Source organism: Rousettus aegyptiacus, unplaced genomic scaffold (genome assembly GCF_014176215.1).
Source record: "Rousettus aegyptiacus isolate mRouAeg1 unplaced genomic scaffold, mRouAeg1.p scaffold_m13_p_7, whole genome shotgun sequence".
NCBI classification, from domain to species: domain Eukaryota; kingdom Metazoa; phylum Chordata; class Mammalia; order Chiroptera; family Pteropodidae; genus Rousettus; species Rousettus aegyptiacus.
Window position 1 is genome coordinate 8,375,588 of NW_023416310.1, and position 14,676 is coordinate 8,390,263.

The 14,676-nt window shown below is 41.2% G+C and overlaps 1 long non-coding RNA gene across 1 annotated transcript in view; it reads left to right on the plus strand.

Moving 5' to 3' along the window:
* Nucleotides 1-8,963: 8,963 nt before the first annotated feature.
* The window catches only part of LOC107515285, an 86,891-nt gene continuing 81,178 nt past the window's right edge, over nt 8,964-14,676 (plus strand). The window contains exon 1 of the long non-coding RNA XR_004951992.1: nt 8,964-9,018. This is a non-coding gene — a long non-coding RNA (uncharacterized LOC107515285). The remainder of the gene's footprint in view (nt 9,019-14,676) is intronic.

The window sequence follows — 14,676 nt, forward strand, 5'->3', positions numbered from 1 at the left end:
GTGATAGAGATGAATGGTGCTGCAGAGAAAGTTAAAAAAATATTTGCTTCCCTGTCAAGGGAAGCAAAATGAAACCCTCGAAGCTGAGAACCAAGGAGCCTCGCGAAAAAGAAATTCCAGCTTTTATTAGAAGCAGAGTCAGCTTCAAATCTGTCTCTTGGATGTCTTTTATTTTAAGCTAAATTCTGTTTGTTTTTCCTGTTTCCTCCCAATGTCAAGCCCGTTTGTAAGTCCCAGCACATCTCCTGCTGCCATAAGATATAACTATCTTAGCACAGGGGACCCCTGCTCACAAGTTGGTTGACTTGGTGCAGTGACAGGCAATGAAGAGACGGTGTAGAAGGCAGAATAATGACTCCCCAAGATGCGATGCCATCATCCCTGGAACCTATGAGTATAGTACTTTACATGGCCGAAGGAACTTTGTAAATGTGATTAAAGTTAAAGATCCAGAGAGGTGGAGTGCATCCTGGATTATCCACTTGGGCCCACATTAATCACGGAGTCCTCGAAAGTGGAGAACCTTTTCAGATTTCAAAGACCCAGAGAGATGGCAGCAGGAGAAGGACAGTACCTGCCATTGCTGGCTTTGACAATGGAGCCAAAGAATGTACACAGGCTTTAGAAGCTGGAAAATGCAAGGAAACTTCTAGAAAGGAATGCAACCTTTTGAAACCTTGATCTTAGCTCAATGAAACCCATATCAGACTTCTGAACTACAGAATTATAAGGTGAATTTATATCATGTAAGCTACCAAGAGGTGGACATTTGTTACAGCAACATTGAAAATTAATATAGTACAAGGGCAGAAAACTATGTCCGATTCATCTTTCTATTCTTGATTCTCTGCAGCAAGGTGAAGAATACATGTAGGAGCTCAGTAAATGTTTTCAGAAAGAAGGAAAGAGAGGAAAGGAGGAGGGATGGAGGGAGGGAGGGAGGGAGGGAAGGAAGGAAGGAAGGAAGGAAGGAAGGAAGGAAGGAATTAAAGTTTGGCCAAAAGTACTGTTGACAGGCACAATGGCATTCATTTGTTCAGAAAACTGTTTTTGAGTATGCAAGCATCCACCACTGTACCAAATCCTAATGGGGAGACATGGAGGGGTACAAGTCCCTCAAGGAACTTCCAATCTAGCACATGCATGAATCAAAGAACACTCAGGCAGTAACCTGTGAATACCATAGACCTTGGAGAAGAAAGTGGTCCCCAGGATTGCTGTGAACTGAGAGGTCCTTTTGGAGGATTGAGCCTAGAACTAGACCTTAAAAATAACCAGGGTGACAGTAGCTTGAGGGCATTTCAAGCAGGCAGAGATGATAACCTCGGAGATAGGGGAAGACAGTGATGAAACCTGGGTGACTTGGGTGGAGGTGGAATGTAGAATGGGGACAATGTAGGCCAGTAAGGAATAAATTCAGTCATTCACCCGACCACCATGCGCTATCAGTCCTGGCCATAGATTAGAAATTAGGAAAGGAAATAACATCCCAATCCTCAAAGAACTAACAGCCCAGTAGGAGCAGAACTGGGACAAGTTCTGCGATGGCCAGAAGTTGCCCAAAATCTATAGCATACAGTAAATGTTAAGTAAATACTTGTTCAATAAATTAAACGTGTTCAAATGCATGGTCAAGAATATTACCCTCAGATAAAAGTACAAATTGATTTTCCAACTGTTGTATTAGTTATCGATCTCTATGTAACAAATTACCCCCAAACTTAGCAAATAAAAACAAGAAACTGTTACTATCTCACAGTTTCAGTGGGGGCTGAAATCTAGGTATGGCTTAGCTTGGTGACTCTGAGCTAGGATCTATCACAAGGCTGCAATCAAGTATCCAGCTAAGGCTGTGGTCATCTCTAGGCTTGATTGGGAGAGAATCTGCTTTGACGGTCATTCATGGGACTTTTAACACAATTCAATTTCCCATGAGCTGTTGGGTTAAGGGCCTGAGCTTCTTGCTGGCTGGTTGCTGGAGTGTGCCCTCAGCTCCTTTCCATGTGGGCTTGCCCAGAGGGCAGAGGACAGCGTTGGAAGCTGGATTCCTTCAGAAAGAGCCCAGGAGGGCAAGAGAAGGAGAGAGGGAGAGAGAAAGTGTGCTTCAGCAAAAAAAAAAAAAAAAAAAACACAGTCTTTTTGTATCCTAATCTTGGAAGTGACATTCTGAATTCTGTTCCTTAGATGTGAGTCTCTAGGTCGAGTGGATGTGGATACAAGGAGAAGGTTGAGGTTACCTACTATAGTTCGGCAGCCTTATTGTCCCCCTTTTCCCTCAGACAGCAGAAGAGAGGAATTCTCCGAAGGCCACAGGCAAAGGCAGTAGTCAGAGCCCATCCTCGTTCCTCTGGGAACCTCCATCTCTACCACAACTATGTGCTCTGCATCACAGTCCCTGTGGGCCATTTACAAAGGGACTAACTAGTGATACCTTTGCCATGGCTGACAAAATCTAGACTCAGCACAATCTCTTAATACTGTAGTCTAGGAACTTCCCAGGAAGCTGTGCTCAAGGTCAGGGCTCCGAGAGGGAAGGGGCTGCACTTCACCTTGGGCTGTTAATATCATACAGGAACGATCACTGGCAAAGGAAGAGGAGAGCTTGCATGTGAATTCACATAATAGGTGTGACTTTAGGCAGGTTACTTAACCTCCCCTGAGTCTGTTTCCTCATCTATAAAATGAGCATCTACCTGTGGTGTGGCCATTCAATACACGCTTCCCATGGGTGGAGAATTCCCTTAAATCCTGATTCCATGAGAAACTCCTCATCTCGGCTTCCCTGGCAGCTCCAGTGCAGGCATGTGACATAGGCTCTGCCAGTCAAATGGCTGGTTGGAGATGCAGAATTCAAAGAGTGCACGTGAGAAAGAGGGCAGCAGGAGAAGCAAATTTTCTGGAGATCGTGGTGGCAGTGTGTTGGCTCTTGGAAGCCACGTTGCTCTTGCCCCAGCCCAGCATTAGCAGTGCAGGTCACCACATGTTGTGGTGTAAGTTAGAAGCCTTTGCCGAAGGAGGCTGCAGTTGGGTCACTGATGGAAGATTTCTGCAGCGTGCTCCAGACAAAAATCACAGTCTTTTCATATCCTCATCTTGGAAGTGACATTCTGAATTCTGTTCCTTAGGCGTGAGTCACTAGGTTGTGGCTCTCAGATGTCCAGCTCTAACTTGATCTTTTGGCATGCCTGGAGAGTCAGTGAGCTACCTAATATCATTAATTAAATTTTATTTCCGTTTAAACCACCTAGAATGTATCACTTTAGTAACTGAGAGCATTGACTGATCCACTACCTCTTTGAGTATCATGGGGACAAAATGAGATAATGTGTGTAAAGCACCTCTCACGGCGCTTTTTACATAGCAGATGGCAGCTCTTAAAGTTTATTTTATTACTATGTCTTTCTGTCGATGTCACTTAAGTATCTTGAGTAAAAGTCACATCTCAACCACATGCTTAAATTGTACACCAAAGATCTCAACCCTGGGTGGTTTTGTCCCCAAGGAGTGTTGAACAGTGTCTAGAGACATTTTTGGCTAACGCGACAAGGGGTGGAGTGCTACTGGCATTTGGTGGGCAGAGGCCAGGGATGCTGCTAAAATTCCGACACAGGATAGCTCCTCCAGCAAAGAATGATGGAGCCCACTATCTAGCTAACAGCGCCAAGGCTGAGAAGCCCTGCTGTAGACAGAAGCAGAGCGAAATCTGGCCACTACTTTCCACCCAGATGGTGAGTACCTACTCAGTTTTGTCAGGACGGATTCTAGCATAGAGAATCTCCGGATGCAGAAGCACCAGAGTTCAAGTTTAATCACACACTACAAGTTTTCATGTGTATTCTCAATGTCCTGGATTGAGGAATTAGGGGGAAAAAAGCAAATTAGGGAATGTCTCCATTTCTGCTTGGTTGGGAAGTTCTTTTTCTTTGTTTGATTTTGCTGATGCTTTTTAAATTCCTGGGGTTTTCTGTGCCAGGGAATCTTGGTATTTCCCTTGTAGACTATAAATCTATATTATGCCCACATACAGCAACAGAGAGTCTCTTTGCAGTTATGCACTTTTATTAGTGCACAGAAAATTGAAACATAAAACATCAAGTAGGCTATTTTTTTAAACCACAGATATGAGTTGAATACATTGCCTTATAGTTCTTCGACTTCAAAATGACTTTGGCTTATTTCAAGTGGAAAATGAATCCAAAGGAAGAAGACACCTGTAACGTAGCACAGGTGACGGGCTTGTGACTCTCACTACGTTTCTTGCCCTCCCTGGGCCTCAGCTTTCCCTTCTGAAAGGGTAGACCAGATGACCTCTAAGATCCTGATTTCTGGTATTATTAGAAAATGCCAAGCTCCCAGGGCCCTCCCCAAAGGGAAGTCATTTCACGAATATGTTGGGGCATTGCATGATTCCGCCTCAGATTCAAGGCCATGACCTTTTGTCTGAGCGTGAACTAAGGTCATCTCTCTCAGGCAGGGTGCTCCTATTAAGGTCACATGGGAAAAACTGGTTGTTTATTTAGTCCAAGTGCTTAGCTGTGACGGGGAAGAGTTTCTGAGAAATAATGCAATGCAGCATCCAGGGTTTATCTTTCTTTCCAGTTGACTTCTCATACGTTCAGCAAGGTTGCTGCCTTTTCAGCTAAGATTCTTATATCTCAGTCTGGTCTTTAATTCCTCTCCTAAGTCACAATCTTCTTGAGAGGAGAAATGGTATCTGAGCCATCTCTGTGTACATGACCTTGTATATGTATCTATACATAAAATTTTTTTTTCAGAGCGATATTTATATTTTATTACACAATTTCTTTTAATAAATACTTTTATTGAAGCATAAAATGTATAAAATGTATAAAAAATCTGTACATGTGGATGAATAGTCTTAGTCTTCTATCCCTAAACAACCACTAATATATATTCGTCCCAGTAGATTTCAGTATTAGATAGACTCATACAACATGTGCCCTTTCTCATGACTAATTTCTTTTACTTAGCATAATGTTTTAAGATTCACCCAAGTTGTAGCATGTATTCTTTCCTTATTCCTTTTTATTGCTAAGTAATAATTCATTGTATTAGGTGAACCATATTTTGTTTATCCATTCATCAGTTGGTAATGTTTGGGTTGTTTCTACTTTTTGTTTTCTATGAATAATGCTGTTGTGGACATTCATGTAGAAGTTTCGTGTAGTCTTATGTTTTTAGTTCTCTTGGATGGATACCTAGGAGTGGAATTGCTGGATTTTATGATAATGCTGTGTCTAGGTTTTTGAGAATTTATCAAACTATTTTTCAAAGCAGCTATAGCATTTTATATTCCCAAGCAACAAATGTGGGCTCCAATTTCTCCCCATCTTCACCACACTTGTTATTGTCTGTCTTTTTGATTCTAGCCATCTGCTATGGGCTGAATTATGTCTTCCTGCCTCCAAATTAACATAGTGAAGTCCTAACCCCTAGTACCTCAGAATGTGACTGTATTTGGGGAAAGGGTCTTTACAGAGGTAATTAAATAAAAATGAGGTCATAGGGTGGGTCCTAATCCAATATGACTGGTGACCTTATAAGAAGAGAAAATCTGTACACAGAGGCGTACAGAGGGAAGGCCAGGAGAGAGAAGACAGCAATCTACAGGCCAAACTATAATTTTGTGCCCTGTTTCATTTTCATGTTGGTTATTTGTGTCTTCATTTTGCTCAGTCTTGCCAAGGGTTTACCTATTTTATTAGCCTTTAAAAAGAAACATCTATCGTCTTTATTTTTTTCTTTTCTTTTAGTTTTAAATTTGATTAATTATCTGTATTATTTTTTCTCTTCCATCTTTGGATTTGGTTTGCTGTTCTTTGACTTTTAGAGAGGGTTACTTTACATTATTGATTTTCGATTTTGTGTCTTTTTCAATATATGCGAGTAAAGCTATAGATTTTAGCATCCTACAAGTTTTTATATTTTGTAGTTTTCAGTCAGTATCATCTATTTCAAAATAATTTTATAATTCTTCCTATGATTTATTAATTGACCCATGAATTATTTAGACATGTATCACTTAATTTCCAAGATTTTAGACATTTCTCTCTGGACTTTATTATTGATTTCTACCCCAATTTTCTAGCTGCGATGAGAAAATATACAGTGAATAATTTTAATCTTCGAAATTGTTGATACTTGCCTTATGGCTTAGTATATGAACAAGTTTAGTAAATAGTCCATTGACATATACAACAAATATTTATATTGCAGCCACTGGGAACAGAGTTCTTTCAATTAGGTCACTTATGTTAATTGTGTCATAGAATCTTCTATACTTTGGCTGATTTTTTTTTGTCACCTAACGTGCTTTTGAATTTAACACTCAGTTCTTATTTTCTGTAATATATTTGAAAAACAACTCTGTGGTTTTAACCACTATTATTTTGTTTAAAATGCTATATTTTTTTCTATATTTTAAACTACTATTATATTGTCGGTTGTTTTTTTTTTTTTTTTTCTGTTTTGCATGGCTGTACCTAATCTTAATTGCTGCAGTTGTGACAAGAAGAGTACTGAGAAATGTGATATGTCTATCGATAAGCACAGTTATAAACAACTTCTGCTGATCCCCTGGAGCTACCAGCTTCAGGAGCCTTGGTTTTCATGAGCAGTGGGTGATAGTAAGATGAGTTCTTCCTGAGTCCTGCCTTCCTCTTCCTGCCCCATGAAACTACCATAGAAGCTGAAATATGTAATCTTATCACTGTTTCTTTGAAGACTTCCATCTTCCCAGCATTTTCTTCTTTGTCAGATTTTGGGAGCGTAATAATTAATTTCTAAAAGGAAGGGTTAAGTTTAATTTGAAGGTAGAGGGGAAAACAAGATTGGGTGGTACTATTGATTATTTCTCCCAAGTCACAAATTCGAATGCATCGTCTACTAAAGGATTGTTTTCCTGATTTGTGGAGTGGTTTACTTGAAAAGCTTTGTGAGGATATAAACTTAAACCCACTGAACAATCATTTTAACAAATCATCACTATGGACAGAAAATAGTTACATGGAAATAGATATAAAATGCAAGGATGTAATGTTTGAAAACTGGAGATAAGTCTGTCTTCCAAAATTGAGACCATCTGGCTGTTGTAAGTTATGTAAATTGCCCTCTACAAAACATGCTGTCAGAATAAAGGTATACCCACAGCATTTTACTATATATCAGCACGTGATCTGGAAAATAATGACCTCAGTAAGTTTATGGGGGAAACGATAATAAACCGAAGGGGCTTTGGAGCAATATTTATGTCTAGTAGTAACAGAAAGCATTATTGCTTTTAAATTTCTTGGGAGAAAAGCTACTTCTGCTGAACTGAGTCCTTTATTCCCCTTCAGCGGTATCATACTGTAGTGGAAAGAGGATTGCGTTAGTGGTTAAGAGCTTAGGGTCCCCATTCACATTCGGCTGCTCTCCTGCTCTGTGATCTTGAGCATATCACTTCCCCTCGAGGTATTAGTTCCTCCTCTATAAAATCTAGGAGCTGCTGTAAACAGAAATTCAGGCTAGGTTGCTCAGAATCTTTACCTTAAAGAGAGAGCCAAGCTGAGGAAGGTGCCTCTAGGATAAAATGTTTGAGTATCTTCGAGACCATTTTCCCAGTGGTACGTTTCCTTCCAGAGTTATCGGTTTACCAGAGTTATCAGAAAGTACATGACATTTTTAACACGGTTTGCCATATTTCGATCAAACTGTTGGCCTCCCCAAAGTGAGCTGTGTTTATTCCAGTGTCAAAGTGAAGGATCTTGGGCTGCTGGTCAAGTGGTCACTCTCACTCCCGTGCCCTGGCCTAGCACAGCTTTCCACCTTGCCAGCTATGCCTCACGCCGTTTTAGGATTGAGCAGCCCCTCACTCCTCTACCCTGTCCCCACGCTGCTCCCGCTTGGCTCTGCTGGTGCTTGAAGGGTTGCAAGAGGACTCTTGAGTGACGAGCACGTCTCGGCGAGGACGTAGTGGCTGTGTCTCCGTCTTTCCATCAGCACACTTCTCTCAGCATCACTAGATCTCTGACCTGCTCTGTCTCACACCTGCTTTCTGTTTCCCAGAACTCCAGTTCTTGGTCCCCCTACTTCGTCCAGTCTATTGACTCCCTCTCATCTTATTTTCCTTACCTACCCAGACTGTCCTGTGTTGCTGGACATGAGCAGTCCGATCATACAAATCCTCAATTAGTAGGTGTCTTATTTTGCGGCACCATTTGAAGACTCCCTTCACTAACTGTGGATTTGCTCTGTTGTCATCAAAAAAAAAAGTGAGACAATCTGTGTGATAGCCCTCATCTTTTTATGCCCCATTCATAAACTTTATCCACAGTGCCCTCTATCTTGACCTTCCTTCCTTAGCCTGAAGGGATTTACTCTACAGGTTTAGCATTTCTGAAAACGAAATTAGAAAGGAAGAAAAGAAAATGAAAAAATAAAAATAAAAACGAAAAAAAAAAAAGAAATTAAGAAGGGAAGAAAGAAAAAATACATTCCTGATTCCAAATTCCTCTGCAGCTACCACCTTGTTCTTCTCATCTAGTTTCACCCAAAACTAAATTATACTCACTGATACCACTTCCACATCATTCATTCAATTCAATCATTCATTCAAATAGCACTCGTGGAGTACTGACAAGTGCCAGGCATTGTGCTACGTGCTGGGAATTCAGAGTTGAATAAGGCACGCTGCTTTTCCTTAAGTCACTTATAGTTTCAGTAGAGGAATCAACAAACACACAGTTATTTGATACCGTGTGCTTAATCCAGCTGTAGAAATAAATACTGAAATGGGAATAAGTCAAGAGGCTATCAGAGTAGAATGCAGGCGTTGAGCCTTAACTGTCAGAACAGCTCGAGTGAGAAGCAGTTAAGAGCTGTCCCAGCACCAATGTGACACAGGAAGTGTTAATGCACAATACTGATGAATCATTAGGCTGGCAGTGACAGATCTGAGAAGACTTCGTAGACCAAACTAGCATATTCACATTTTGTATCACTTCCTGAAAAAGAGTGGTGAGTACACGTTTAAAAATATCTTTCGAAGACAAGGAAGAGTAAGTACTGTACACATCGGAGGGTTTCTGCCTTCCTTCTTGATAGAGCTTTTCCTTGAGCCTGGTTGGGCTTCCACTCTGGATCTATAGATGGGGAGCTATGGAGGGCTGTGGGTGTGCCCAGGAGTGAGGCGTCCTATTAGTGGGCCGGGATTGGCCACTGACAGCCAGAGCAACCTCATCCCATTCAGACCCTGGTTGGAGACAGATACAGCACTGACGGTTGGCTTACCAATGTCAAGATGACATGTTCCAGGAAGCTGGCCGGGCCAGGGGTGGCTGCAAAACTAATAGGGAACAGGCTGGACCTGTTCCCTATTAGTTTTGAGCAAAAATGCTACCCCCACAATCCTGCTTTTCCTTCCTCCTTCGTCCCCTCTCCTTCCTGTGGAGAAGCCGATCAGAAGAGGTGGGTGAGCTGAGCACTGTCGTGCTAAGCAGCGAGACTGGGAGCATCTCGTCCTGTCAGGTCACATACTCTCTGGGTCCTAAATGAGGACAACCTGGCAGTCCCTGTGGACACAAGTTTTGCCAAGAGAATGGGTCTTGGATGAATTTAAAAAGAGATTTTTTTTTTTTCTGGGCTTAAGGTAGGCAGCTCCCGGTTTTGATTTCAGCCCTTTGCCCCTCGGCGGGTGCCCTTGTACGAGGCACAGTCAGAGACACCGCAGCAGCCTGGAGTCCTCTGGCTTTGTTCGCAGTTGAGAAATCGGCGTTGGAAAAGCCTTTTCTCCATCCTGTGTGTATCACCCCCTGTCATTGCCTGATTCCTTCTTTCTGCCGGGCTTGGGCAATTGTAGCTATGTCCTGATGTGCACAGACCCACAAAGGTGGGCTAAGAATTTGGCAAAGTCAGTGCATTTTTTTTTTTTTATTTTTGTTTCGCTTTTGGTTAGGGCAGGAGTGATGACTGATATATTTTTCTTCTGCTTAGAGGGTTTTATACAATCTCATTTATCATTATCTCCCAAGATGCAGGTCGATGGGGAGAAGTAAAGCCTTTGAGAGCTTCTATAGGGGAAATTTCTACAGACTGTTGCTGGGATGGGGTCCCCTCGGGAGATAATTAAAACTTACATTGCTTATGCTTAAGGTTATAGTCCAAGTCTGTTTTGGTTTAAGATATACAATAAATTATAGATATTTTAATGGTGGGTCCTAAGACCTGACCAGGAGGCTATCCTCCTTTGCAGTATGACTAGAAGCAAACTCTCTCCTGAGGGAAGAAAGAGCAGTTGAGCCAGCACTGATTGGTCCAGCCCTTCTGACTGAGACTTAAGGAAAAATAATCCAGCAAGAGACAGATGAAGTAGGAGTAAGGATTGGGAAAGAGAACATGGTGAGAGGCTAAGTCAGGGTCCTACTTGTTCATGTGACAATGGTGGGTACAGGTGGACCCCTCAAGGCTTCACTGTGGAAACAGCAGCCTAAAATATGGAGGAAGGCACAGCAACCATTAAGTGACAGTTCAAGGAGTCATTAATATCACCTTCATCTTGAACACGTGAGGGGATAAATGCTCAGACCTCAAGTGTCCACCAACCCGGGGTCTAGGATGGGGGAACAAAAGTATGGGCAACTGATAGAACTTCTATATTTTCCATTTTTGCACATGGTATTCAATTATTTCTTTGACCTTTAAAAGGTCAAAAGCCACTTTTTCAAAGTACTTATTCTTGAGAATACTCCATTCAGCTAAGCTATGAGAAGAGGGTGGAGGATTCAGACAAGCTGGCCTTTAGATCCTCAAGCTACTAATAAAGCCAGTTTGCCATACAAACGTGGTACACACCAAAAGCTTTTTTTTTTTTTTTTTTGCTGTTCAATGACTAGAAATGTGTGAACTCCCCATACAAAAGAAAGCACAATACGGTGGCTGTGACTAACAGTGATTGTGGTGATGCTGTGGCTTGGAGAAGATATAAAAAAATAGAACCTGTTAAGCTTTAGATTTATGAAATACTCAGATCCCTTGTTTAAGCCTTTAGCAACTTGACAGATACCCCGCTGTACGGGCTATGTCATAGATCTCTGTCTAACGAGCATTCATGGGAATCACTAATCTGAGCCTGGGGAGGTCTGCAAAAGCTGGTTCTCATCACTGAGAAATGTTCAGAGATTTGGGGGTCAAATTTCTTGCTGAGATAAAATGCCATATTGTCATTTTCTTTTCTGCAGCGACCGTATCTGGCTGTTCGTAAGAAGAATATCATTTATGACATTAGTCAGGATGCCTGAGTTTAGGCAGCGCATGATGGGACTACACATAGTAGGTGGTCAATATCTTCTTCCTTGATGATGTAGTTCTCTTTTGAGTGGAAGGAAGGAAATTGTTCTGAAATTCATGGCATGCATGGGAATTCCTGGTGTAATCCACTACCCAGAAGTTTCATGACAGGTTGCAACAGTTTAGTTTTGTTTACTAAGAACTTACCAAAAGTATGGCAATGAGGTAGACATAATCATACATTATATGTCTATGAAATATTGCATTATAACTTATATACATTATTTTATCTAATCTAATTCTTACAACGATCCTATGAAATAATCGTTATGAACTCCTCATAGGAGGAAATCGGGGGGATGAAGGAGCTAACACAAGCAATAGAATCAGAAGCATTTTTTTTTATTGGTTCCAAGTATACAGTACATTGGTTAGACATTTATATAGTTTATAAAACGATCCCCCCAATTGCTCCTTCTCTCCTCTGGCTCTCCACCTAGTCAATATATTAATGCTGACTACATTCCTTATGCCGTGCTCCCCATCCCTGTGACCATCTATCAACTACTATTTTGTACTTCTTTAACTCTTTACCCCATTTTCCCAGATCCCCTCCTCTCTGTCTGTCACCAAATTGTCCTCTATATTTGTGAGTCTGTTTTTGATTAGTTTTTTTTTTTTTTTGTTCCTTAGATTCTGCATATAAGCGAAATCATATAGTATTTACTTTTCTCTGTCTGACTTATTTCACTCAGCATAATAACCTCTAGGTCCATTCATGTCATTGCAAAAGGAAGGATTTCATTTTTTAAAAAATGGCTGATAAATATTCCATTGTCTATATGAACCATAACTTCTTTATCCAATCATCTACTGATGGGCATTAGGTTGCTTCCATATCTTGGCTATTATAAATTGTGCTGCCATGAATATGGAAGTGCATAGGTTTTTACGAATTATTGTTTTGTTTTTTTTTGGATAAATGTTTAGACGTGCAATTGCTGGGTCAAAAGGTAGATCCATTTTTAATTTTTTGAGAAAGATTTTTTTTTTTAACTTTCTATCTTGTGTTCGTTCTGCATCAATGATATTAGGCGACCCTGGCTTTAGTTCAAGAGGAGCCATTCTTAGCTGGGTGGCCCTAAGTAACTCACTTTGCCTCACTGATCTTGGTTTTCTAATCTCTGCAATCAGGTAGTCAACCTTAGACCCACAAAAGGAGACAAAAAAAGCCTAAAGTAGAAAAGGCATTAATATCCCGTATTCCTTGCCAGAAAGGCACGTGGTACATGACCAGTTGTCTTCCACATGACTTTGTCTTTTTTTAAAGTTACCCACAATTCTCTTGAGCTTTCAACAATTCCTGACCATGACCCTTTGGAGAGATAGAATAATCCTGTACTCTTAGTTTGGATTTTTTTCTGTCTATATTAGTGTCTGTCTTCCTCTTTTCCTATGGCCTATTTCTGCATCTTGGATCTACCTCGGAATTCATTTTCCTGCTACATGGCCTCTTTCTTCTCAGATCCCTAGCCTTTATCTAATCCAGAGAGTCTACGTGGATATTTGATCTTAGACTCCAACAGTATGACCTGTTCTCTCACTGCCATTATCTCATTTTTTCTGGTTGCAATAGCTACCTGGTTTATGTAGCCAATTTTATTGGCAGCACAACCAGGTATTTACAACCTTGGAGCTTTCTGCTTAGTCGATGACTACAGTTGATGATTCTCTCTAAAATTGGTCTTCACATTGGAGAAAAACCCAGGAATCTCTAGCATGAACGTTATCAGTTAGAAACCATTATGTTCTATATGAATACCTCAGTCTATCTATTGTCTCCAGCTGTCCCAGCATGCGGTTTGAACACGTGGAACAATCTCTTCCTAAATTCAGGGACAAGAGAGTCTACAAAGAAGTGCCACAGATGGTAAGGGAAGTCTAGTAAAGTAACTGTGGGGAAATTGATTTGTAAACATTCCAGTGATAATGGCTTCCCTTCTGAATGACTATTTTGGAAACTGTTTCTGTGAAATAAGACTGTGTTCCATAAATATCATCTTGATTCACAAAGCAGTCTCTAGACTACCAGCCAAATTGCTTACAAGCAAACGAGACCAGTAAGTGGCCTCAATAAATGGGCCACGTGTAAAAATCCAAAGGAAGGCCTATTGGTAACTTTGCAATAAACTTGTGATTTTCCTTGGTGAAAAGAAGGTGTCTCTCCTGTTGATATACTCTCAGGAAATGCTAGCACTATACACACACCTCATTGTGAACTGGAGTAAAGGGACAGCTCCTCTATCTTAAGGCTCTCTCTCCTCGCAGTATTGCTCAAGAGCCTGCCAACTGTCCAGAGGGGTGAGCCCTGAGAAATAGATGTGATCCTGGCCATTTATCCTGTCTGGACAGGGGCATTCTGGGACTATAGGGAGCTACAGTCTAATACTGGCCTTGTTAGAGTGTGTAAGTCCTTAATCCTTTTGGAATCTCAGTTTCCTCATCTGTAAAATGGAAGATGAAGGAAATTGGCACAGGAAATATTTGTGGCTTCTTCCTGCTCTAAATTTTTACGATTTTCTGTTTGCCTTTGTCCTTTCCCTGAAAGTATACCTCTCTGTATTCAAAGATCAGTTCTGTATCCCTCACCTTTCTCTGCCAAGTGGGCTGGATAGAGTCTTTCCCCACCTGAGCACCCAATAAATAAACAAACAGATGGTTGGCCAGATCTACCTGGCACTGAGTAGTTTCAGATACAAAAGCGTAACTTCTCTGGGTTCTAAAAAGAGAGCTATTAAAACCAACCATACAGCCTAAGAAGGATTCACTCAGGATACTACAGATCACATCATAACTAGATTTGTCCAACATTTAAATGAAATTATTTTTCTAATTACGGATGTCTGATGTTTCACCTCTAAGTGAACTGTATATGGTTGAGTTGAGTTACAATTTGTTCTTTCTCATCTCTAAGGGATCATTATATGCCCTTCAGCTAATAGAGACTGACCACACTTGTTTCACCCTCCTTCTATCTGCTTAAGCATCTCACTCACTGTCATCAGTGATCTCTCAGAATGAGTCAGCCATCACCTCTTGCACGGTCTCTGTCCCTGCAAAACATGTGACAGGGACTTGCAGACTTCCCTTGGCAGGTAAAGTTGCTACCATGGTTTCTAGGGCTTTGCTTCCTGGCCCATACAAACTCCTCACATCTTTCTTCTCCTCCTTCCACCTACTTTGCTCTTTCTCCTTTCTGTACCCTGGATTCCCAGTTCATCCCGCAGGGCTTCTGCAGAGCCTCCTCCCAACAGCCCCCCAAACCTCGTCTCTGTCTATCTGTCTCTCTTTCTCTCTCTCACTGCTCACAGCCACACACAAATTGCAAGG